This window comes from Melanerpes formicivorus, unplaced genomic scaffold, assembly GCF_026170545.1.
Source record: "Melanerpes formicivorus ecotype bairdi unplaced genomic scaffold, bMelFor1.0.p_v2 SCAF_48, whole genome shotgun sequence".
Lineage (NCBI taxonomy): Eukaryota > Metazoa > Chordata > Aves > Piciformes > Picidae > Melanerpes > Melanerpes formicivorus.
The window spans coordinates 2,969,250-2,994,623 of record NW_027142400.1 but is presented as its reverse complement, the minus strand read 5'-3'; positions in this window follow the sequence as shown (position 1 = coordinate 2,994,623).

Below are 25,374 nucleotides of genomic sequence, written 5' to 3'. Positions count from 1 at the left end.
GACTGCTGCACCACATGGTGCCCTGGCAGATGACATGGCATTGTAACCTCCTCCAGAGACCTAGGACTCTCCATCATGGAATTCTGCCTAGCCCATGGTGCCAGCAGTGATGTGAATTTGAGCACCTGGATTCACACCCTGAAGCCTGACCTGTACCAGGATGGGTGCAGACAGGGCTCCCTTTTCCCTCATTCCACACAGACAAAGGCTGTGGCCTGCTTTGAGGGCAGTCTGCCATGGTGCTAGCTGTGGGACAGGGAGCTCTTCCTATATGAGTTTTTCAGCTGCCTCTGGAGCAGAGTCTTGCATTCATTTTTATACCTCAGTTACTGGAAATTTCCTCTTGGAGGAGGAGGGGAATGCCTCATGGGAAGCAGGCACTGAAAGAAGCTGTTTGTCCCAGCCTCTGGGCAAGGTCTGTGCTGTTTTCAGATGTAAATAGGCAGCGCTAGTTGCGAAAACACTGACTTTTCTTCCCAGTTATCTATGGATTAGTTGCAATCCCTAACCTGGACCTGGTTCAAGGCCCTCCTTTGCTATTGTGTTAATATAGGCCATTACTGCTCCTCTCTGCCCATGTAAACAAGCAAAAAACCTCTACTACTTGAGATGTGCCAGTGTTTTTCTTAGCAACCATTCTCCCCTAAGAAGAGGCAAATTTGTGCATAACCCATCAATGTGTGAGGTGGGGGACACATCAGGACCAGGGACCGGCAGAAAGTGCAGACTCAAGTGGGTCCTGCTATGCTTTGCAGTGCTTTACCATCACTCCAGGGTGTTCTGGCTCAGGGACAGCTTCCTTGCCCAGAGCATTTCACACAGGCGAGGTCCTGTGAACTTGGCAGGACTCAGAACAGGTTTATAAATGTCACGAGCTTTGCTCCTGGCACAGCACTGAACATGGGGCAAGTGACAGAGAAATAGTAAGGAACAGTCTGCTTCATCTCCAGGGAGCCATCTGTGGACTTTCAGACCACCATGAGACCTTGTCATTGTTGCATTCTGTCCCTCACAATCATTAAAAGGCAGTGAGAGCATCCTGTGACCTGCCTGTCCTTCCTGATGGCATGTCTGCTTCAAAGCCTCAGCTCCTGTCTCCCTTGCATTTTATAGCTGTCCATTGCAACTTTGGTGAGACCTTTCCTGGGATACAGGGAGACTGGGGGGAACTGACAAAGCTGCAGCCTGGCAGGGTAGGCACAAGTCAGACTGTGGGTCTGGTTAGATACCTGCCCTCTGAGGAGTGCCAGCCTTGCCAGCATGCTGGGCCAGCCACCTTCATCTCCCACCTAACTGCATGTTTTTATCAAGGGCGGGAGAATATGAGAGACCTAACTGCCACATCAGGGTCAGACTCAGCCTCTGCTGGTGGGCATTTCAAGCAGCAGGCCTTTCAGAGAAAACAAATACAAACCCCTCTGACATTTCAGTCATGGTTGGGCTAAAAATAATCCCACAGCACACAGGTGGCTCCTGCCACGTCCATGTTGGTGTCTATGTACGTCTCTGCCATTTGACATTCGCAGTCAGATGAGGCTGTATTCTGATTGCAACCCGTGGCTGGGAGCCATGGGGGACTCCAGATTTGCCACTACTGACCCTGTGGGTGAGATGGTTGAGGACCAGCCCCATGCTATCACACCTGCTGCTGTGCCTGTCCTTGCTGTGTGGGCAGGGGATGGGCAGCATCTTCTGTTCTGTGTGCAAAGAAGCACTGCTTCCAGTGAGGTTTCTAAGCAGAAAGTTTCTGCACCCTGTTTGTAGCATTCAGCCCTAGAGAGGGCAACTGAAAACTTGAATTTGTTCATGAGGTTTAGTACTGGTGGCTCATGTGAGGTTTTCCAGAGCCCAAGGACATTGATGGGGTGGGCATGAGGGAGTGATGGGGGCGAAGCCACCTGGTGTGGAGGCAGATGGTGTAGGAGGGATGTCCTCAGCCACTTGCGAGTTGCCTGGGTAGAACAGATGGCGTGCGTAGAGGCTTCCGGTGGGTCTTCAGTATGGGAGGCAGTAGCAAGGGAGATGCTTGGTCTCTCCCTGGGGCTATCTGGGGTGATCAGGGAGGGAAGGCTGTGGGGAAAGGGGATGAGAGACTTCCCCTGTTTGGCCCCCCCCCTCTGCTATTGCCCTCACCTTCCCCGGTGATGCAACCTCCTCCTCTCTAGCCTTCACCTTAGGCTGAAGTCAAAACACTCATGTAGGATTTGTGCTGCATTCTGCAGAGGGCTGAGAAGCAGGGTCACACTCAGGATCCTTTTGCAGGATTATCTTGTGGCCTCAAATGTGGGCAGGGGCAGCCTGCCAGGGCCACCACAAGACCATGCTGGGCATCTCCCACTTGCCCTCAGGTCCAGCAGCTCGACTGTTGTGAACAGGACAGGATCTCTTGGAGGTCAGCACCAGAAGCTCTCTGCACAAAGAACCTTTCCCACACTCTCTCTGTATGAAAGGTTTCACAGGGATCCCATTGACTCCAGGGTCATGCCACTGTGATGCTCACCTGCTACCGTGATCTGCCAGCCAGGATGTGGGCAGCAGAGAGTGTCATGCTGCTCCTGGTGATTCGATACTCTAGCTTTTTTTCAGAGCTGCTCCCTGTCCATCAGCTCTCCAGTTCTGCACTGGGCCAACAGGTTCTGTGGTGAGCAATGATTTGTCACCCATGTCCCTGACACTGCTCAGGGCTGGGGTTTGGCTGTCTGCTTTGAAGTGCTGTGTGTGGCAGAGCCTCACTAGCTCTTGTCTCTGAGGGTCACCTTTCATTGTTTGATGCTGAGGACAGTGGAAAATGCTCCTCAATTATGCTGCAAGTTCTGAGGAAAGACCTCAGACATTTGCTGAGATGTGTGACCTGCGCTTCCTAGTTTACTTAGTGGGTTTGCCAAGATTGTACAACAGCTAATGAAGGGCCTGATGCTGAATAAGCAGGTAATACTGAAGATTTGGGACATGCTGAGCTCTGTTGGATCACAAATGGTAATGAAGAGAATCGATCCTTAAACTTAGGAAACCTCAGAGAGAGCAAGTCACTTGCTGATCAGAAAAAGATAAATTGTGGTATACTCCCTTTCTTCCCCAGTCCCAAGAGGAGCCTGTCAATGCTGGGAAACTCATGCTGGGATCCTAGAACTAATAACAGAATAACTTACATCTGCCTTTGAGACTTTCCAGCCTTGGGAGCTGGGGATGGGTGCATGTGTGCGATTGGTAGCACAGCAAATGCCACCTCAGGCAATTTTCTCACGGGGAAACACCCCAGAACAATGATGAAGGTTCGATTTCAAGGCTCAGATGTATGCCTTTGCCCCAGCAGCCCATGGTCCGTGCGGGAAGGAGGAGGAGAAGGCACGGCTATGTGCCTTAGCACCAAAGGCTCTGCACCAGGGGCTGGGCTACGTTTCCCTCGCTTCTTCCAGTTTCTCCCGGGGACACCCCGGGCTGGGAAGGGTACGCACCTGGTGCCATCTAGTGGCACTAGGACATGGGAAGGACCGCGGCTCTTTTATCTCTATTATTTGTATTACTAAGATGGTGTATTACAGGGGTGTATGCTGCGTGGTATATCAGCTGTGTGAACTCTGAGTGGCCCTTTACCAGGGTGTGAGACTTGCAGGAAAACAAATAGTTGGGAATTCTAATGTAAAATAGGACGCACAGAGCATGTAGATATTTCTGCCGGCCAAATAACCTGGAGTTTTGTGGGAAGATTGTGAAGAAAAGTGATGAGCAGGATCGTCAGGATTTGTTCTGTGCTTTATAAAACCAGCTGGAGCTTGTGAGAGCACAGGGGAGAAGTAGGGAGACTGCTGCAGAGTGGGGACCCAAGCAACTGATTTCTTCCCTCTCTGCAGCAGTCAGGGTTCCTGCAGCAGTGAAGGCCATTAGGACAAGGGTTTAGATGGCTTAATCTGGGTTTTAGTTTGACTAATATGACCTAAGGCCATATCAGTATCAGAATATGAGTTCCTGTCCTCACCCCCGAGTGCCTCCACACCACCTCCATTCCTTTTGCTCCAGAGGTCAGTTTCAATTCTGTGACAGAAAATTAATACCCAAAATATATAGTTCCACATGGGTTTGCCTCTCCTTTTTCCTCCTCAGGGTCTCCGGAGCAGTTACCTCTCTCTGAGTTCCAGATGTCAGCTCCACACCTATTAACTCTCCTGTCTCCTATTGCTATCCTAAGCCTTGCAGTTACAGTTAGTTCCCAGATGCCTTTCCTGAGCTGCCCCGTTGTCTGCTGCCCTCTTGCCCATGCCAGATGAAGCCATTCCCTCACTGGCAGTTTGCTTGGTGCTGCCCATCACCGTGGAAAGCATGAGGCTGTGTTGCTGCCTGTGCCTGCCTGCCCTGCTCACTCTGGCTTGTGCAGCCTGGGCAAGGGCCATTGCATACTGCCCAGATGGGCTGTTCTGAAAGGGATGCCAGTCTGCCAGCAGTTAAAATAAATGGGCTGGATTTAAAACGGCTGCTGGGAAAATCCCCGTGTTGCAGAACTGAGGCAAAGTTTTTGCAAGGACTTTTGCAAGAGCAGACTGTCTGGGTGGTTTGTTTTATTATATTTCCTTGCAAGGTTTTAGAAAAAATGTAAAGCAAATTATGGTTCGCAGAGAGAGTATCAGATTTTTTTCCTTCACTGCATTATACCCCCTGAACTTCTCCACACTGATCTTTTGTGCCTAACAAAATGGGCTTGTCTACACTGAATGATGTCATTTTATTCCCCTCCACACTGCCCAGTGCTGAAAAAGATCTGAATTCCCATTCTCACGCACTAACTGTGGCTCCTGCAGAGGCTGCCACATGATCCATGACCCATTTTTGTTTGGCTGAGACCCTATGTCTGCTGGGGTGTCATACAGCATGAACCAAACTTAGGAGAGAGAGCTGAGTCTGGCAAAGGTGAATGAGCCCACACCAAAGTGTTGCAGCCTGAAAAGAATCTGGGGAAGCCACTATACATGAGCTCTGCAGAAAGGGGAAAACCCTTCTGTGTGCAGGCTAGGGGCTGTGCTCTGCCTGGTGTGAAGCACCCATGTGACCATCAGCATGGAGAAAGCTTTGGCATTGCATCAGACTTCATTTTGCTGTTCTGACACATACGTCAGTGGCCTCACCCTTGATGCATGGGTGACAACATGCCAGGAGTGGCCTGGTGTGGGTGGCAGCAGTCATCTGCCCATGCAGCTCTGGGCTGTAGCCACTCCAGGGCACCCTTGACCTCCCAGACCTGAGCCAGGCACCCATGGGTCTCCCCTTTGTAGCTCCAGGCCAGGCTGTTTGGATGGGGCAGCCAGAATATGTTTTGGAGCTGGTCTGTCAGTGGAGCTGGGGAGGCAGGGGGCTGCTGCCTGCCCCAGGTGCTGCTGTGGTGAGGCAGTGGTGATGGTGCCTGGGAATGAGGCTAAAGCACATTGCAATGGGCAGGACAACCACAGCTGCAGTATTTGTCTGTAGCCTGGTCCTTGGAACTGTATGCAGCCTGGTCCTTGGAACAGGAAAGTGCTGACCTCTCTTATCTGTACTGTGAGAGACAACTTGAGCAATCACTGCTGGGGTAGAGGACATCCTCTGACACCCCTTGCAGTTTCTGCCTGCCATGAGTATGCATGGGTGATCCAGGGTCCCCCAGCCCCCGTTGTGATGGCCTCGGGGGCCTTATTGTAACCAAGTTTCATGACCTTTTTAGAATAGAATAGAATAGAATAGAATAGAATAGAATAGAATAGAATAGAACAGACCAGTTTGGAAGAGACCTTCAAGATCATCGCATCCAACCCATCAACCGATCCAACCCACCTAAACAACTAAACCATGGCACCAAGCACCCCATCAAGTCTCCTCCTGAACACCTCCAATGACGGTGACTGCACCACCTCCAATGGGCAATCACTCTCTCTGTATAGAACTTCTTCCTAACCTCCAGCCTAAACCTCCCCTGGCACAGCCTGAGACTGTGTCCTCTTGTTCTGGTACTGGCTGCGTGGGAGAAGAGACCAACATCCGCCTGTCTACAACCTCCCTTCAGGTAGTTGTAGAGAGCAATAAGGTCACCCCTGAGTCTCCTCCTCTCCAGGCTAAGCAACCCCAGCTCCCTCAGCCTTTCCTCATAGGGCTTGTGTTCCAAACCCCTCACCAACTTTGTTGTCCTTCTCTGGACTCGTTCCAGCAAGTCAACATCCTTCCTAAACTGAGGGGCCCAGAGCTGGACACAGGACTCAAGGTGTGGCCTAACCAGTGCTGAGCACAGGGCACAATGACTTCCCTGCTCCTGCTGGCCACACTGTTCCTGATGCAGGCCAGGATGCCATTGGCCCTCCTGGCCACCTGGGCACACTGCAGGCTCATGTTCAGCCTACCATTGACCAGTACCCCCAGGTCCCTCTCTGCCTGGCTGCTCTCCAGCCACTCTGACCCCAGCCTGTAGCACTGCATGGGATTGCTGTGGCCAAAGTGCAGAACCCGGCACTTGGATGTGTTAAATCTCATGCCGTTGGACTCTGCCCATCTGTCCAGCCTGTTGAGGTCCCTCTGCAGAGCCTCTCTACCCTCCAGCAGATCAACTCCTGTCCCCAGCTTGGTGTCATCAGCAAATTTACTGATGATGGACTCAATGCCCTCATCCAGATCATCAATGAAGACATTAAAGAGCACAGGGCCCAGCACTGATCCTTGGGGCACACCACTAGTGACTGGCTGCCAGCTGGCTGTGGCACCATTCACCACCACTCTCTGGGCTCAGCCCTTCAGCCAGTTCCTAACCCATCGCAGTGTGCTCCCGTCCAAGCCTTGGGCTGACAGCTTGGCCAGCAGTTTGCTATGGGGGACGGTGTCAAAGGCCTTGCTGAGGTCCAGGTAGACTACATCCACAGGCCTCCCCACATCCACCAGGCGGGTCACCTGATCGTAGAAGGAGATCAGGTTGGTCAGGCAGGACCTGCCCTTCCTAAACCCATGCTGGGATTTTGTGAGGAACCGTCTTGTGCAGGTTGTCCAGGTGCCTGGGATGTGGCCCCAGGCTGGCTCCCAGGGCACACTGATGACAGGGTCTGCTGGTTCTTGTTTGGAGCAGCAGCACAAATGGAACTGCAGAGACAGAGACCTCCCCCAAGGTGGGACCCTGGGTTGGAGAGGCAGCAGCTTCTCTCCCCCCAGAATTCCTTTTCTCTGTTAAGGTCTGTTGGTGCTTCTCAGCCCCGTATCAGAGGCTCCCCTGGCAGAGGGGCTGCTCTCCGCTGCCTGCTCTCAGGGCAGACCCCAGGCCCGTCCCGGGGCTGCCCCGCGCTGAAGCCAAGCTGCGGCCTCCCGGGCCAGGCCGCCCGTTCCTCGGGGGCGAGGCGCGGGTGAAGGTGGGACCGGCCGCTAGATGGGGGTAAAACCCGCGGGAACGCCCTCTGAAGCTCGCCGCCAGCTTGGGCCTGGGCCAGAGCGAACGTGCTGAGCCAGCGCTGTCCCCGGCCTGGCCTTGCCCTCTGGCCAAACACCAACTGATCCCAGAGGGTCCCCAGCTGGAGCCTGTTCCTTCCCTACCCCGGGAAAGCCTGGGGAGCCAAGGTCCCCTTTCAAAGGGGGTTTGCTTATTCATGATTGTGGCCGTCCTGGCTGTCCCTTAGCCCTGGCTCAGCCCTGTGCCCAATGCATGGCACTTACTGCTGGTGTCTCAGTCCTGAAGAGAGTCCCATAACACTGAAAAGGGAGAAACAGGGTGCACTAAGTTGAACCCCAAACCCATGGTGATTTCTTTATAGGGACTGTCCCTGACTGTGGGCACGTAACAGGGAGCGTCCCGCTTTGTTCTGTGTCCTGCATGGTCATTGATAACAAGCCCTGTCAGCAGCTCATTTTTAAACAAAACAAGCCCAGGAAGGTAGAAGTCAGGAGTAATCCCAGGGTTACTGTGTGGGCACAGTGGGCAATGTCTCTGTTTATCAGACACGTGTCACAGTGGGGCATGAGGGGTGACAATGTCTGCAGGACCCAAGTGCCCATGTACATGTTGGACAGGGCCCTAGGTAAAGTATGGAGCTGCTGGCAAACCTGAATTCAAAACATATGAGGAATCCTTGAGCTAGTGGTTCCCTGAGTGATTGGGAAGAACTGCCATCATAAGGCCAGGGCTTGGTATCCAAGCCGAATTTCCATGAAGACAGTGCTTGCCTTGCTCTTCCTTCCCCTAATTGCATTCCTTCCTAGAAGTATTTTTTACCTGTTTGAGGGACATCTTGTCTAGCCCCACCATCTTTCCTAAATTAAGCTATGCTGGTTCCTTCAGTGCTTACTTGGACATCACATTTCTGGACTGTCTGCCATTCTCTTTGTCTTTTGCACTCCAGAGTGCCAAGAGCAAACACTGTACAGTAGCTGAGCCCTGACTATGACAGTTGGAGCAGTTGGAGTTTCTTTCTGTGTTGTCCAAGCGTCACTTTTCTTTGCAAGTCCCAGCTAGAGGGACTAGAGGTTTCCCTTTTCACGTGGTTGTGTTGATACAACCCATTCATGACCTGTCATTACTCCGGAGTATTGGGGATTTTGCAGCATTATTACAGAATGGGCCATTTTCAGTTGTCTGCTTCTGTGTCATTGCTGTGCTTGTTCTGGTTGAATTGCATCCTATTAATTTTTAAGTTTTTAGATAACTCCAAGATTAGATACTGTCCCCTATCCCTGGCTACCACACTTGCAGTTCCTGAACATCTTGTGAGCATCTTCTGCATTGTAGCATCCAAATCATTAATGAACCTGACCAAGACTTGACTCTTGTAGACTCACACTCAAAACACCATGCAGTTTCACTCTGGTCATGAATCTCCATCCAGTTTTATGTCTGTCTTCAAAAAGCTCTGCAAGACCAAACCCCCAGCCCAAGGTCTGTACACCCAGAGAGATGTGTGGTGCTCTTCAGACCTGTGCCAAGCCATGGCTGACAGTGTCACCCGTCCTGCTCCACTGCCTCCTCACTGTTGCTACCTTCAGGGGCGGTGTTCAAGTCCCTGCCTCACTTGTTTACATGAATGTTACTTGTGATGGTGTCCAAAACCTTACTAAAGTAAAGAATACATCTGCAGCTTCTCTGCTGTCAGGGACAAGAAACTCCTACCATGGAGGGAAAGCAAATAGATTTATGCAGAACAAATTTAATTAAAACAATCTCATTTTATTGTATTGGTATTTTCCTTGTACTTTAAGCTCTTTAATGCTAACAATATTTTTCTAGGAAACAACCCCAGGGCTTACATCTCTCCCTCTTTTATCATCAGCACTGCTTGCCCTTACCTAGAGAGCCACTTTGCTTTTGGCTATGGTGGTGGATGGTTGCTAGATGGCTTTGACCAGTTTTCCAAATATGTTTGCCTGAGACAAATTGGGTGGATGAAATCCTCCTCTGGAAGCCTCCCATTTATTTGGGCTGCAATTGGACACACAGTTTGTTAGCATCATCTTATTGAATTTATTTTTTTGGCAGGGTCATTGGCATAAGCAGCTCCCACTACTTGTGTCTCCCTCCCTTGGTGCTATTGCAACTGTTGGGGGCTGGGGAGGGGGAGGTGATGATGAGGAGTGAGAGAAGCTGCTTAAGTCAAGGATGATGCTGGAGCAGATGCACCTCCCAGTGCTTACATTTGTGGTTCCCTGCTGGTTCTTATCCCTTGGTATTGGCATCTGCACTTCAGCTTTCCAGTTGGTCCCCAGATGCTTGTGCCACAGTTTTACATGAAGCTCCTGGAATCTGAATAATTTGTCTGCTTTCTGTAATTCCTTCTTAAACTTCAAAGGCTTAAAGAATGTATGTTTCAGCTGAATTCTGATCATGCTGCACATCCTCCCTCTGCACTGGGAGATTTCTTCATGCCTTTAATATTGTTTGGTGAGGAAGTGCATGCTCCTCTAAATTCCACTTTCCCCTTAAGCTGACCTGCTCTGGGTTGTATCTGTATCTGCTGCAACTTGTCCCCATCAATTTAATTTTTCCAGCTCCTGTCCTGAGACACAGCATCCCTCTGGTCTCCCCATTCCTGGGCACCTTCTTCTGCCCAGGGACAATCTCTTCTCTCAGCTTGTGAAGAGGGGGATCAGGAAAGCTGTGTGCCCTACACACTAATTGCAGGGATAAAGAATGCTTTCCAGGGTGTCCATGGAGGCTGAGGCTCACAAAAGGCATTCCTGGGGTTGAAGCAGGGCTGCACAGGTCAAACCTCTTTGGAAACAGTGGCGGGGCAGAAGGGTAGGGGGCGCTAGAAGGAAAAGGGTGTCTCCCCAAAATAGCAGCCTGGGACTTATATGAGATCTAAGAAAGAGGATAGTCCAGAGGCTGAGGACAACCAGGCTGCCTCACTCACTTGAGTGCCTTTGGGGCAGCACAGGGCTGTTTTGGGATTGATAACTACCCTGAGTGAGTGAACTGCAGATAAATCACTTCTGCAGCCGAACATCAGGCTGAAAAGGCTGCAAGATGCCCAGGGAAACTTTAGCATATGGTCCTGGGAAGAGTTGTCAGGGAGCAACACTGTGACTCGGTTTCCATTTTAAAGCTGTGGCACCACTGCCCCATGCCCTGTCATGTTTTGTCATGTGTGTGCTAGCTGTAGGAAAGAGTAGTGGGTTTGCCTGTCCCATCTTGCTGCAAGGCTGTGCATGCAAACCCAAGCTGTTGTCTTGCTCCTGTGTGATCTGGTTTTCACCAGTGTCTGAGCTGAATGCTCTGGGATTAAGACTTGTATTTAGGACTTTCCTTTTCCTAGCTCATCAGAGTGCTGGGCTTTTATTTTAGGGCTGGCCTGGCTGGAAGGCTGCGGGAAAAGCAGTGATTCTGAGAAATCACGTGTTGTCAGAAGCCCTTAAAAACAGTCAAGGCATGCCAGGCACGACACAAGCTCATGTTTCTGCGTGCTTTAAAGAGTATGTCAAAGCAAGGCTGTAGTGTGGCTTGAATCATTTGCTTGGAAAAGTCTAACAGATCCCAGAGGACCTGCTCCCCTGCCTGTGGAGAAATGACCAAGTGCTGCTCCTTTGGGGACCTGTGTTCACTTAGATACCATCTGATTTCCATTTTCATAAATGCAGAGTTTATGTTAGCCTCAGATGTTTGCACACTGCTGGACTCTTATGGTTTCAGAATTGATGAAATTCCTCTTTTGCCTCAGATAGGATGAAGCTGGATACCTCTCTTCTGGCCAGAAGTGGGGACTGGGGACAAGTTCCTCTGCTGGCAGGTTCACCTGGAGCTGCTTGGCTCTGCCAGCATAGGCAGAGCAGCACTGCTGCACCACTGAGGTGCTGATAATAGATACCAACGTCAAAAGCTGTCCTTGAACCTTGGCTCTCCTGCAGCTCCGCCAAGGTTGTGTTGGGAGATGACATCAAGATGGCTTGGTGGGTCAGCAGCCTGTCCTGGCAGCCACTAGTTTCAGAAAACCACAGTTGTTCACTAGAAGAATCCCCACTGAAGTCCTCCACTCTGAAAACACATGAAGGAGAGAGTTGTCCCAGTGATGTTAGGGAAAGGGTTGAGTGGAGAAGTCTAGATCATGTGGCTGATGAACAGAGGTTATAGAAGCTGGGCTTGCTTAAGCTGGCAAAAAGGGAGATAAAAGGAATTTACTTGTAAACTACAAGAAGGGTGGTTACAAGGGTGACAGTAGCAGCAGGTGATACAACAAGGGAAATCAGCACAGGCTGTGGTTTAGAAAGTTCAGATTCAATACCAGGGGAAAACATCTTCCCTGGTGATGCAGCCCAGAGAGGTAGTGGATGCTCTGCTCAGAGGTGTTCCAAGTTTATGCTAGGGAAAACTATGGGCAACCTGAGCTGCTATTGGCAATGGTCTTGCATTGAATGGGAAGGTCAACTGGGGGGGCCCAGAACCCACTTCCAGCAATGTCATCATCCTGTGAGCCTTGTGGCCAGGCCAAGCTTACTTACAGCTTATCTGAGTGCTTATGTGTAATGGGTCATCACTTCTAACCCACCTGAAAAGAAACAGAAGCTGAAAGCTCTGTGGTCTTTGTCTGAAGAGTTTGCTCCCAGGCATGGTGTAACAAGGAGGTTGATGGAGCAGAGAACTGGGGTGAGGAACACTCTTATTTTTCTATATTTTTTAAACACTGACCTATTGTACTAAGAGAAAGAGCAAACAAAGAGATGGAAAACATAATTAAGTGTAAACCAGAGGAGTCTGTATCTCCCCAAAGTCAAGAGTCTATTTTCTGCACCATGCCTGGATGAGACCAGGTAGGACAGAAAATATTTTCTTGTGCCACTGGATGGTCCTTCCCAGTTAGAAGCTTCTTGGGATCGAGGACCTACATTTTTGTATTGCTTCCTGGGAAGTCAGGCTCCCAAAAACCTGAGAAATTTCCCACAACTCATTGCTTTCTCAAGGCATTAAACCAAGAAGTGATGCTTACTTGGGATGTTTGTTCTTGTTGACATGACTGGAGCATAAACACATGTCCTCGCTACACACAGGATGTGAGGCAGAGCTCCAGGCTTCTATGAAAGCAGACCTTCCCAGTGAAAAGATTAGGGAGCTTTTGGTGAGCAAATGTTGACTTGAATTTACAAGTGTGGTGCCTTTCTTTTGAAGACTTTTTATGGATTTAACATAGTACCAGCCTTACTTTGTTTTTCTGCTGGGTGGCAAGAAGAAAGAGCACAGAAGATGTTTTGGGGAAAGAGCTATGAGAAGACTGATTTAGCAATCTGATTTCTCAGGCTACTTTTGGGATTCAAAATGAGTGGGGTTGAGGTTTGGCAGAGTCTGAGGGTGACCTTTCATAGAGGCACTCTGTGCTTCTCCTGAACCTCTGGGCACTACATCAAAATTATTAAAATAAACAAAAAATTCAGATAGTATGGAGCCAAATGACACAATCCACAAGCCTCAAACAGCTGGGGAGTCTGGAAACGAGTGCAGGATAGATGCATGGGTCAAGAAAAACATTTCTCCAGCCCTATGGCCTCTTCATGACAGTGGTCGGAATAGATTCTCAGGAAAAGCAGGAGGGATGGAAGAAGCATGATCCACCCCTATATATTGTCTCAGACACAGTAATTTGTGGCGTGCACATTTCCTGAGCCAGAGCAGTGTCTGTATTTAAGAGCTTTCAATGCTATTTAGTTCCTCTTGCCCCCTCTCCATCACTGACTGGATGCTTTCTGCATCCAGCGTAGGTTTTAGCAACCACAGCATCCTGCAGCAGGAGCTGCTGCAGTCTAATTATACCTTGAGTGAAAAAAGCCTCAGTATTATGGTTCTGAGTCATGCCCCTATCAGCTTCATCTGATGCTTTTCATGTAGGATGATACAGATTTCCTCTTTCTACTCTCTTTAGTCCTCCATTAGTCTGAAGACCGCCATCCTCAGTTGTTCCATTTCCATCCTGAAGAGTCCTGTCCTGCTTACCCACAAGCTCTGCCATGACTCTGCTAACTCCATACCTCTGCTCTGGATCTTCTGCTCTTCTACAACCATCGTTTTAAGACAGAGTGACCCAAACTATGCACAGTCCTCAAGCTGGAGTTGCCATGAAGTTTTGTTATGGCATGATTTCTTGTCCCTGATCTGTTTGCTTTTTCCCTCCTTATCAATTCCTCACATTTAATTTGAGATTTCTTCTCTCCTCCTTGTATTAACCAACATTTCCACAGAGCTATCTGCCCAAGGTCTCATTTGGCTCCTCCAATTTGAATGTAAAAGAAGAATTTTGTTTCTGTTTGCACAGATCTCCTCTGCCACTTCAACACCTGTTTGCTCATCATCATAAGGTCACCTTTGCTGGCCATAAGCCATTTGGTATCACCTGCAAAAGCTGTCATCTGAGGTCCTGGGAAGGTGTGAAGGTGAGCAGCTACCCTGGGGCACAGGGCACAGTTGGGGTTATTGCCTCTGCATGTTGCCCAGCCTGGCTTGGCTGATGTGTTCTCCCTGGCCAAGAATACAGTGACTCTTCTCTGTCTTTCATTTTCTGCAAGGTAGTTGAAAACGTGCATGTTCCAGTCTGCAAAGCATAATTTGAAAATGAAGTAAAACCGGCAAGGCTGTGAAACGGAGCCCTTAGCAAGCCTACCTCTTGCTGGAATACACCAAAGTACTCCATGAGGAAAATAAAATGCATTAACTGGCTGGAGCTAGCCTTTTGAGGAAAAAGATGGTGTTTCAAGATCTAATGGCCTTCCACACCCTGGTCCTTCGCTGGTGCAGACAGGTAGAGCATGTTTCCTGGCCCACGTGGCCATTTAATCTGTGTTGATTGTGTTGCAGAGTCAGTTTGTGTCTAGCAGTGCAGGGGTGCTGCAGCCATCCCAGTTCAATGTGAACAGACATAGCCAGGGAAATGGGAAATTTGCTGTTAAATCCTGTGACAACAGTTCACTGGCTTTGCTTGAGGTCAGAGAGCTTCAAGTAAAGAAGACCTGAAACAAGTGAAATGGGTTGAGACAGCAAAGAGGATAACTAAGAGTTTGTCACCAAGCAGTCAGTGACAATGACACAGAGGAAAATGCAAGCTTACTGCTTTTGTGGCAGAGCTGTGGATTCATTGCAGTAACAGGATATTGTAAGACCTTTACATGTTCTCTGATTCCTGTGTCCATTGTTTCTGTTATTCCCTGGATATTACTGTTATTAAGGGTGAAGACTGGCTCTTTGGGAGGCCTCAGGTGTGCAGCAGTGGGGTGTAGGGCAGCAAGTGAAGAAGGAAAATACAACTAGGTCCTTCTGCAAGGGCAGTGGGATATAGGTAACCATGCTGGAGTGGTGATTCTCTGTTTTGGACATAGACCCCCACCATGAATCTGGGCACAGATGATGGTAAATCAAGAGAGTAGCAGGGATGGTGACAATATATGGTAAAAGTATAATCCCATGTAAATCATGGAATGACTATGGTCCAATACAATAGAAACCATCTGTGTGGTATGTGATTAAACTATCTTATATGATTCACGAGGTACCTATTCCTCCTGCACACTGCTATCCTTGCCACATAAGTTTTGCAACAGTTAAAGAAAAACATCAAACCAACACTGAAACAGAAATCAGCCATTAATTGTGGCCAGGGAAGGAATGTGAAACCCAGACATGCTCACAGCAATGCTCAGCTGCGTGCAACACAAGGACATCCTGCTACTGCTTTTTGCAACGCATACACAGATGGCAGAAAGGGAGATGGCAGGAGACTATTCTTTGTTTCCAAACTGACTGACTTAGCCTGATTGAAAACCTAAGATGGTCTGGTGGCTGAAGGGTGCACAGGGCCTGGGCTGAAATTTGTGTCCAAGGGCAGGCCACATCTGTATCTCATCTCCCGGTCTGTAAAATGTTGCACAGCTCTTTTCCCTGGCACACAGAAAGAAGAAATACTCAGCACTGGGCTGTGATCCTGGGCACAAGGGGACTACTAAGTAGATGGCTGCTCCAAGGAGGAACAAGGCCAAATACCTCTTTCCCCAGTGAAAGAGAAGTGTGAATTGAGTCAGTTGGAGCACAATGTGGTTTCTCCAGGGTTATTGCTATTCATCTGCCCTGAAAAAAATGCAGTTCACTTCTTTAAGATTTTTTTTGGCCTGATTCAATTCCATTTACATTGCAAACTGAAGCATGCTCCAATGGGAGCAGTCAAGTGCCCTATACTGGAGATATAAAGCAGAAAGCATGTTCCAGTAAGGCCTTTGAAGCCCAGTCCTGTCCAGTTTATCTACATGCTTAAATCTACACAGAAGCACATGACTCAAAATCTCTCACGTAGTTAAAAGTATAGGTGTAGCAAAATGGTTTTTGATGGAACTGAGAAGTCTGTTTGGGCTTGATTTCTGCCAGTCATTGTTAACTTAATGAGACTTGAGATTGCTCAAAGTTCTCTTGCTGATGCTTTCCTGTAATGAGGGATAAATTAAAGCAAACAAAAGCTGAAGCAAACACAATTGAATTGCATGGCGGAAGGCCAATAAAAATAACGCCTGATGTCCTTATTTTTGCTTAATGTGGGCTGACCTTGTAAACACACATTGTGACTGTGTCAGCTGGACCAAGGCACTGAAATCTGTGTGCATTGCTCCACTGTGCTGTTGGAGATACTTGACAGCTCCACTTATATTTGAAAAGCAAGTCTGGCTAAGCACCAAGCCAGTCTCACATGTGATAGCCTCTTCCCCAGAGAGTTATAGGCTAAAGTGCATGTTGGATGGGAGACAAAAGTGAGAGAACTGAGGGCAGAGGAAACATGAGACTGAGGACTGGTAGGGCATGTGTATTCCTGGGCTGACAAAATCACCATCTGTCTTGCTTCTGTTAGGGTAAACAAAGTGCCCACAGTTCTGTGGCGGAGGCCGGAGGAAGGCTGAGGACAGCACTTGCCCAGCTGCTGTTCTGATGGATGCTCAGCCTCTGTGAGGTCCCTGCATACCTCTGTGCCCTCTTCACACAGAACAATCTCTTTTGATAGCTCTTAGGAAGAGCAGGTTTTAGCTAAAGGTGTAATTGCTACCCAAGCTGACTGTAGACTTTTCCTTCTCTTCAGAGCTGAGCACAGGAGAATCAAACAGTCTGAACCTTGGCAACATATGGGTTACCACTGACAGTGCTCCTGTGACCTTCGGTCATGGTTGTCTTTCCTACAGATCAATAGAAAATTAGTTTTTGCTTCTAGCTAAATGCGTCACTGCCAAATATAGAGACAGGCCCTAAACTGGTCATCATCTAACCTTGAAGACTGTGCCTCTCTGGCTTTCAGTTGCAGCTGTGATTCTCACATTCAGGGGCTCTGCCCACATTCAGGCACTCAGCTCCCAGCTTGAGCTGTGTACTGGAGAGCCATCAGGCTCCCGGGTCTTATGAAGTTATAAAATTAACCATATGACAAATATGCATATCAATAAAAATATTAACAACTTTTTATTAATATGAAAAATTGCCAGAAACATATGGAATAGGTTTGATATACAGCTAGAATATATATTTACAGTGCAAAAGTACAATAATCAGGTAATATAACAATTTTTAGCAAACTGGAAGGAATAACAGAGAGAATTCCCTGGTGCAAAATGGCATCGACCGAGGGGGGAGGAAACTTGACAAGAACCATTAAGCCAAGGAAGCAATGAATTAATTACTCATGAAGGGTTCTATCCCAAACAGGGGGGGTGCTGCTGCTATATTAGCCGTTGAGGCTTTTGGGGGCTCTCTCATGCACCAGGCACGGCTGGTTGCCAGAGGGAACGCCACGCGGTCTGTGATGGCTGGTCTGGCTCCAGCAGGATGACGGCTGATGTGACACGTTCAGCGAAGACTTCTTGCCTCCTCCTGGGTAAACTGAGGCACGGCTCGAATTCTAGTTGCAAGGGGAAGCAAGGCTGGGATGCTAAGGCTCATGGATTCTCAGCTTGCAGTGACTAGGCTCATGGCTTCTATCCCAGGTCTTGGACAAGGCAACTCGAAGCAAGGCAGTCCAGGAAAGGAAAATTAAAGCAAGGCAGGTCCAAGCAGGCAAGGCAAGGCAACTACAAACTAGACCATATTTATCACTTGCTTGAGAGTCAGCTGGACCAATAGGGCAACCAAAGCCAGCAAACAGTTACCCAATGAAAAGGGACTCTGCCAGGCTGTGGCAGTAAAAGGCAGAAACTTGGGCCTGGTTGGGGAGAAGCAGTGGCCAGTACATGTGCTCTTACCCTGGGAGGAGGCTTGTTTACCAGACATCTTTGGGCCTGTCCTTTTGTCCCTTTTCCCACGTTACCCCAACTCCTGCAAGAGGGAGAGGAGAGCGGGGGACCATGTCTAGACATTCCAGGATATGTCTGGGTTTGTGCTGGGCCCATTTAGCCCTACCACGACACCAGGAGATGCTTTTGCTGCCCTTGTATGTCATGCCCATGGCCAAGAGTATTTGGTAGAGCTGGATCACTGCGTTATCATAGAATCATAGAATGGTTTGGGTTGGAGGAAGAGACGTTAAAGATCATCTAGTTCTAACCCCTCTGCTGTGGGCAGGGAAACTTTCCACCATCAGGCTGCTCAGAGCCCTATCCAACCTGTCCTTGAACACTTCCAGGAAGGGGGCATCCACAACATATCTGGGCAACAGTGTTTCACCACCCTCACAATAAATCTACCCTCTTTCAGTTATGGTACTTCTGTCCCTGATTGTGGTTTTGCCATGTCTTTGGAGGAGGATACCATGGTCTGTCAGGATAACCCATTGCTACCCAGTCACCTCACACTGCAGTCACCCAATCCAGGTTAAAGAGCACAAGCCCAGTCAGGTGTTCATAATTTCTTTTTTCACTTGAGAAGACCACTTCACATGCTCATTGACAGATGCAAATGAAGACACAGAATCCTAGAATCAACAAGTTTGGGAAAGACCTCAGAGATCATTGTCCAACCTATTACCTAATTCCTAACACCTCATGACTAACTAAACCATGGCTTCAAGTGCCACATCCAATCCTTTTTTGAACACCTTCAGAAATGGTGACTCCATCACCTCCCTGGGCAGCACATTCCAATGGCAAATCACTCTTTCTGTGAAGAACTTTCTCCTCACCTTGAGCCTAAACTTCCCCTGGTGCAGCTTGAGATTGTGTCCTCTTGTTCTGGTGCTGGTTGCCTGGGAAAAGAGACCAACCCCACCTGTCTACAACCTCCTTTCAGGTAGTTGTAGAGAGCAATAAGGTCTCCCCTGAGACTCTTCTTCTCCAGGCTAAACAACCCCAGCTCCTTCAGCCTCTCCTTGTAGGGCTTGTGCTTGAGACCTCTCACCAGCTCATTGCCCAGAACAGGACCCAGTACTCAAGGTGTGGCCTAACCAGTGCTGAGTACAGGGGTAGAATGACTTCCCTGCTGCTGCTGGCCACACTATTCTTGATGCAGGCCAGGATGCATTGGCCTTTTTGGCCACCTGGGCACACTGCTGGCTCATGTTCAACTGGCTGTCAAATGTCTCTGCATGCACTAACAAGGAGCTACACCACCAAGGCTCCTTACCTCTTCCTGCTCCTGTGCTCTAGCTTATGCCTGTCAGGAGCCTCTGACAGAGGCATTATTTAAAGAGATTTGCTCCAAGACCAGCTCTGGGTCCCCCTTCTGATGTTGGTGTAGGCCACCCTCCCATTTCACAACACAACCATCCTTTTCTGACATTGTCCCAGGACATCCAAGCAGGTATCATCTTCCTTCTGGGAACTCTTTCTATTCCATCCTTATCCAGGAGATAGACAACCATTTGATTACAGCATCTTTACATACATAGGCAGGAATTTCCATCCTGCAGTAGTTGTCTGACAAGCAGCTTTGCTACCAGGAGATGTGACAGCCCCCAGCTCCTGAGTGGCTTCTTAATCTGTCCTAGAGAGGAACACACAGTGGAAACACCTGAAGAGAACAATGATGAAACAAGGCTCCTGAGACCAGTCACATCAACCTCTGGGGGGTGATGCCCACCCTTGTCCTTTTGGGCATCCTCTGCATATATTTGTCCCTGATCACCAAAAGCTTCAGAATTCAGAGAAATCAAAATTCCAGGACTCCTAAATTGCCAGTCCTGACTACTAGTGGTAGAAATAAGATTGTGAGATTTTCACACGTTTTCTGGATATTCAGTTGTTTTGTACATCAGGTGGGAATTTTGTGACCAAAACTGCTGATGTTCTTGATGTGTCACAAACCTGGAGAAGACAGAGAACTCCTCTATTCATTATTTGTATTTCTTTCATAGTATGTCCCAGCTCTTACAACATGGCCTGATTTTTTTTTATATTTTCCTTGAAGAGAAGGAATAATGACCAAAACCCATGCTGGGAACTGTCTAAGCACATGCTGTGGCAGAGCATAGGAAGAAGAAAGGAGTTTTCAGACATTGGCACAATCAGCTCTTGGGGCTCAGAATTCATGGTTTGAATTTGCCCACAAAATACCTTGATTTGGCCACTTGCTGTGGAAGATGAATTACCAGAAAAGAGTGTTCTTTGGAGGGCTGAAGCTGGGCATAAAGCTGGATACAGCATGTCTGTAAGAAAGACAGCGGTTATGGTAGCAGCATCTGTGTGAGGGCACACAGGAGTCTTAGACTAAGAAATGCCTTGAGTATCCATGACAACTCCAGGCATCAGCTCTCAAAACCTTACAGATTTTATTGCCTCTGTATCATTCTTGAAAGCATCTCTATGAAGAATCTTTTTCTGTGTATGGAGAGAAATAAACAGATTGCAGAAATTTGCCGTGTGTTGATTCTCTTAATGATAATCTGCACATTAACATGGAAGGGTTGCTCATGCACTACTGAAAGCAAAAGTTTATTTTTCAAGTCAAGCTGTATTGAAATGTATGAAACTGTGCAATTAGTATGATTCTGAATAGTAAACTGAAGCTTGTGGTACAGAGTTGTTTGTATGAGATGGTGGAAACTTTGACTGGAGAGAAGAACATCATACCTGGATAGAAACAGTGTTATGTTGTCCAGAAACAGGGTTTTGTACAGAAATAGTGTTACGCAGAGGGATGGACTTCTCCCCCTCAGGCACAGAAGGTTATAGAGGATGAGGTTTTGAGTTGAGTGGAAGGAAGGTGGAACATTTTCCTTTCCCTAACTGTGTTTTCTATCCAAGAAAAGTTGGCTTAAGAGGTTGTTCTGGATAACAGATGAATTTGGTCTTTCTTCATAAGCTGCTATTGATTTCATGCTGTATGTGCTGATGTGACAAAATGTTCCCCAAGTAAATGCAATCTGAGCTCCTTGAGAGAGGCCTTGTAAAGAAATTAAATCAAACAAAAATGGGAGCTCAGGCAGTTCATGCATTCCATAATAATACTTTAGTCTTTCTGATATTTCAGTGGATCAGAAGGAGATGCTGAGCTGGACAGTTAAACAAAGACCAACAGAAGGCTTTTGACCTGAGGCATGGCAGTTACTTGAAGACTGCTCTCCTGCCTTCTCAGTTTCTACTTTTGCCACCTTGTCTCTTTGGGGCACCTCCTATATTTTTCTTACTGATATACTGCAAAGGTTATCTTGATTACTGTTTGTGTTGTGTTTGCCAGGTCAAGGATTAACAGTCTTACCTGTGAGATCTTCATAAATTGTCAAGGTTCCTCCAGGATCAGGTCTAGGCCACCCAGGGTGTGCAAGAGTTCAGTTTGCACTTCTTTTTCTCTGACTCCTATGGGTTTCTTTCTCAGTTACCCCAAGTCCTGTGATCCCTCAAAGGTTGAACGAAATGCCCCTTCCCAAGCATCCAGGGGGGGAGAGACACAAGGCTGCTCAGAGATGTTTTCTGCAAACCACTTGTTCCTGGGCAGAACAGTGATAGCACTCCTGAATGAAGTGTGGCCTCTGCAGATCACATCACTTTCACAGCTGTTTTTGCTTGACCAAGGGACCCTAAGGCTGTTGTGGTCCAGGATTATATACCCGAGTTTGTCACAAGTGAGTGGTTGCCAGGATCCTGCAGAATTGAAGTATTGGAAATAACTCTGTTGCCCCCCACACTTTAAACAGAGGGAGTGGGTAGCTTCAACCAGGCATAGCCCCATGCAGATTTTGAAGGGTTTGTACCACATTTCGTGAAGTTGAAGTCAGGACCTTGCCAAAGGAAAGGAGTCTGCTGTGCAGGAAAATAAAAAGTATAGTCCCTGTCCCACAGCTCAGATGGCTGTCACCACTTCTTGTAGCCTTGGTGTAGTATAGAAGGGACTGCAAGGACACCGAATTGCAGAAACAGCCCCCTGTTAACTAGGACATATCTCTATTAACTTTATCCTGACTTTTCCTCTAATCTGTACACTTAGATTACAGCCTGCACTGCTCCTTCCAGTGGGACTTGGCGTTGGACTCCAGCCCTTGGGATAGGGCTCCAGCCTTTTGGATAGGGCTCAATAGCTCTTGATGACTCCAGGATCAATATTGTTCTACCCAAGAGTTTGTTATAACCTCCTCCCTTTCAGACCTAATCTCTCCCCACCACAGCAGTTTCAGCATTAACAAGTACTTTTGAGAATTGAACTTTTTTGTCCTTTTTTCCCCCCTTTTTTCTCCCTGCTCTTTTGGTAGTGCATTAGGAGACATATTACAGCCCAAATGTGCTGTTCAACTTTGATGAGAACTACTGAGATAAATAGCAATGAATTTCTCATCCTTAAATGATGGTCTTTCTGTGTGCTGGTACATTATGTGCCATGGTGTGTCCCATTTGCTGAATGAAGGGTGAGAAGATTAGGAGAACATGGTCCAAGGGCACTACTGGGTAGTGTTGAGAGGGGAGATGTGGTGAACATCTAAGGCTTGTGAAGAAGTAAAAGAAATAACTGAAAATCTCTAAAGGAACAAGACCCAGGCAAGACATAAAAAATGAGTTTGTAGGGAAGCCTCCATTCTGTCAGTTGAAAAAAAGATTTTTGAAAACTTGTTTGTAGAGGAGAAAGCCCTGGGTAGCAAGGAGGAATGATCCAGCAGATGTGAGCATTCACTTCACAATAGCCTTAAAGACTTCATGTTGCTTTAGAAACCACAATTAACGTTCCTTAAGTAATGGGCACCTGAATGGCCTAATGTGCACATCTGCTCCATCACACTTCCTCTGGTTTGCACCAGGAAGTGAGATCTCTCTTCCTCCCCAGCACTGAAGAGTTGGACATTTGCTATGGGTGGCTGCTGCACTGATGACTAATTCTTGAAATCACCCATTAGCTAGGTATCTCTATTGTGGCTACAGAAAAGCTATTTAGTATTTCAGTGTGCAGTGTTGCCTCCTTTAAGTCATGCAGGAAGGCAGCAATTACTGTTGTGGGTTACAATCTACACTGTGCCAAAGAATAATTTTGCTAGTGTCACACCCAAGTATCCCAGCCTCTAGTGTTCTCAAAATACCTTTCCTCCCCAGTGCTCAGTGGTGACAATTTCAAACTAGAGAAGAGCAGATTTAGATTGGATATTAGGAACAGGTTTTTTACTGTGAGGGTGGTGGAACACCGGAACAAGTTGCCCAGGGGCCTGTTGAGGCCGCATCCCTGGAGATATTCAAAGTGGGGCGCAACAGGGCTCTGAGCAGCCTGCCCCTGCTTCCTGCAGGGGGGGTTCAGCTAGATGACCTTCAGAAGTCACTTCAAACCCAGACCATTCTATGATTCTATGATTTGGTTCCCAGCATTGGGTTATAACCCAAGCAGTGCAAAGCAGAGGCACATGTGATGGGACAGCACATGAAACCATGCTGAGAGATGCAGGATGTGCAGCCTGTGTGCCCTGATTTCCCAGAGGAAGGAAGCTCTGCCATCTTCACTTGCAGGTCCACCTTTCATTTGGGATACTCCATACTTTGCAAGGTTTAACAGTTTCTTTCCACTGCATTTGGCTTTCCAGGTTTTCTTCTATATAAATACAATATTTGCAAATGGAAATCAGCAAATTCCTGCCACGCCCTTTGTGAATATGTAATTGCAGGTACTCCTCCTGCTTTACATTGATTAGTGGGTGAGGAACTGTGTCACCTGCTTGTCAATGAAGCCAGGACTGTCCACCTGGAGAAGTAGGCTGAATTTGGAAAGGCCCATTTACCAAGGCCCTTTGGTCTACTGCATCTCACTTAAAATCAGCACATCAGTAAATCCTGTGGCCTTTAGTCTAGTGCTGTCATCTCTCAGGAGATCCTGGTGAGAAGATCCAGCCTCAAAGGGGAGGAATTGAAGGCGTTCTGGTTTCTTAACATTTCATTTCCAGGTCTGCAGACCACAAAGTTTGTCAACAGGTTCTAACAGAAGGTTTCTGCTTTTTTTACATTATGCTGACATTTAAGGAGTCCAGGAGCTTTATGGCTGGCTTTGACTTTCCTTGCAGCTAAGGTAGATGTTCCCCACCTATCCCACAGGACCTGGCATGCAGCAAACTGCTGCTGCAAGAGCAGAAGAGGCAACTAAAACCTCAGTCCACCCTCTAGCCTGAAGTGGTTTACATTACTGCATCTTTTTCACTGCAAACTGCAAGTCTTCTGCCCAATTATGGAAGTGCCTGGTGGGACAGATGGATAGGGGGCCAGGAGTGTGTGTATGAGCATGTGTGAGCTCATCCTGTGTCTAGTGCAGTGGCTGTTGCAGGCTGATGTCCTGGTGGGAATGATGATGACTGGGAATGCTGGCAATGCCACAGCAACTGTGCCCTGGAACCAGTTTTCTTAACTGTTTTATAAAGCTGATTGTATTTTTTTTTCCATCTTGGCTTTCTGTGCTGCCTCCAAGGAGGGGCAGACACCAACATCAGCAGAGGTTGCATGATTAAGACAATCTTGCCACACTGACCTCAGAAACTTGTATTTATTTAGTTTTTAGGAGCGCTATTTATCAGTATGGATCTGACTGTTATCAGAAGACATTTGTGGGAGGTCGGGAAAAGACTTGACTGTGTGTAATAGGCCACATACAAATAAATGCTGTGGTAAATGTCGAGTCACATATCAAGATAAATAAAGTAGTTCCCTGGGCTCATTAGAGCTGAAAGCTGGAGTTTCATAGCATGATGAAGGGAGTTACAGAATGCAGTTCCATATGTCTTATGAAATGTGTATGCAAAACCATTTTTCTCTTGTCCATCTTAATGATGCTATATAAAGAGATAACACTACTTGTCTAGCTGGATTTTTTTTAATGTAAGACCAATGTGACTGCTTGTATGCTGCATTGCTGCAGGCCCTTAGCAGCTCTCTCTGAATCAAAATGCAATTCTTTATAGCAATAACATGACCTTTCACTAATTGGGAAAGGAAATGTTGCACAACAGGCGATGGTTGTCATGAGTGCTCAGCACTGTCAGAAGTCATTTTGGCATTTGGCTTTAAATTTTAACTGGGCTGAATGTTTAAATAATGGGTAATAAGCTTTTAAATGATGCATCTGAACTTTTGTGGGAGCATGAGTGTGCTTATGGAAGGAAAGGGAGGTTTGCACTACCCACAGGCAGGTCGAAGACAAAGCACCTGGGGTGCAATTTTGTAACATTACTTGTTGGCAGAGGACTCCTGCGTCCATGGTACTGCGGACAGCAGCAAAGCCACAGGTTTAATAGCAGGAAGTTAAAAGGAGCCACAGGGCCAGCTGGGGCCAAATTCTTGTGGGATGTGTGTGATGAAGATTTTTATGAACAGGAGGAGACAACAGAAGTGGAAAAAGGGGCATAACAGGTGAGATGTAAAGGGTGAGATGTATGTTAAATATGTATTTTTAAAAAAAATATTCAACATTGAGATTGAAGCAGTGCTTAGAGGCTGGCATCTTGGACCTTGTTATACCAGATACCATAAATACGCTGTGCACAGCAGTCCTTGCTCCACGCAGCAAAGAAAACCAGGATATGAGACCCATATACAGCACAAACCGAGGGTGTCTCTGCTTTT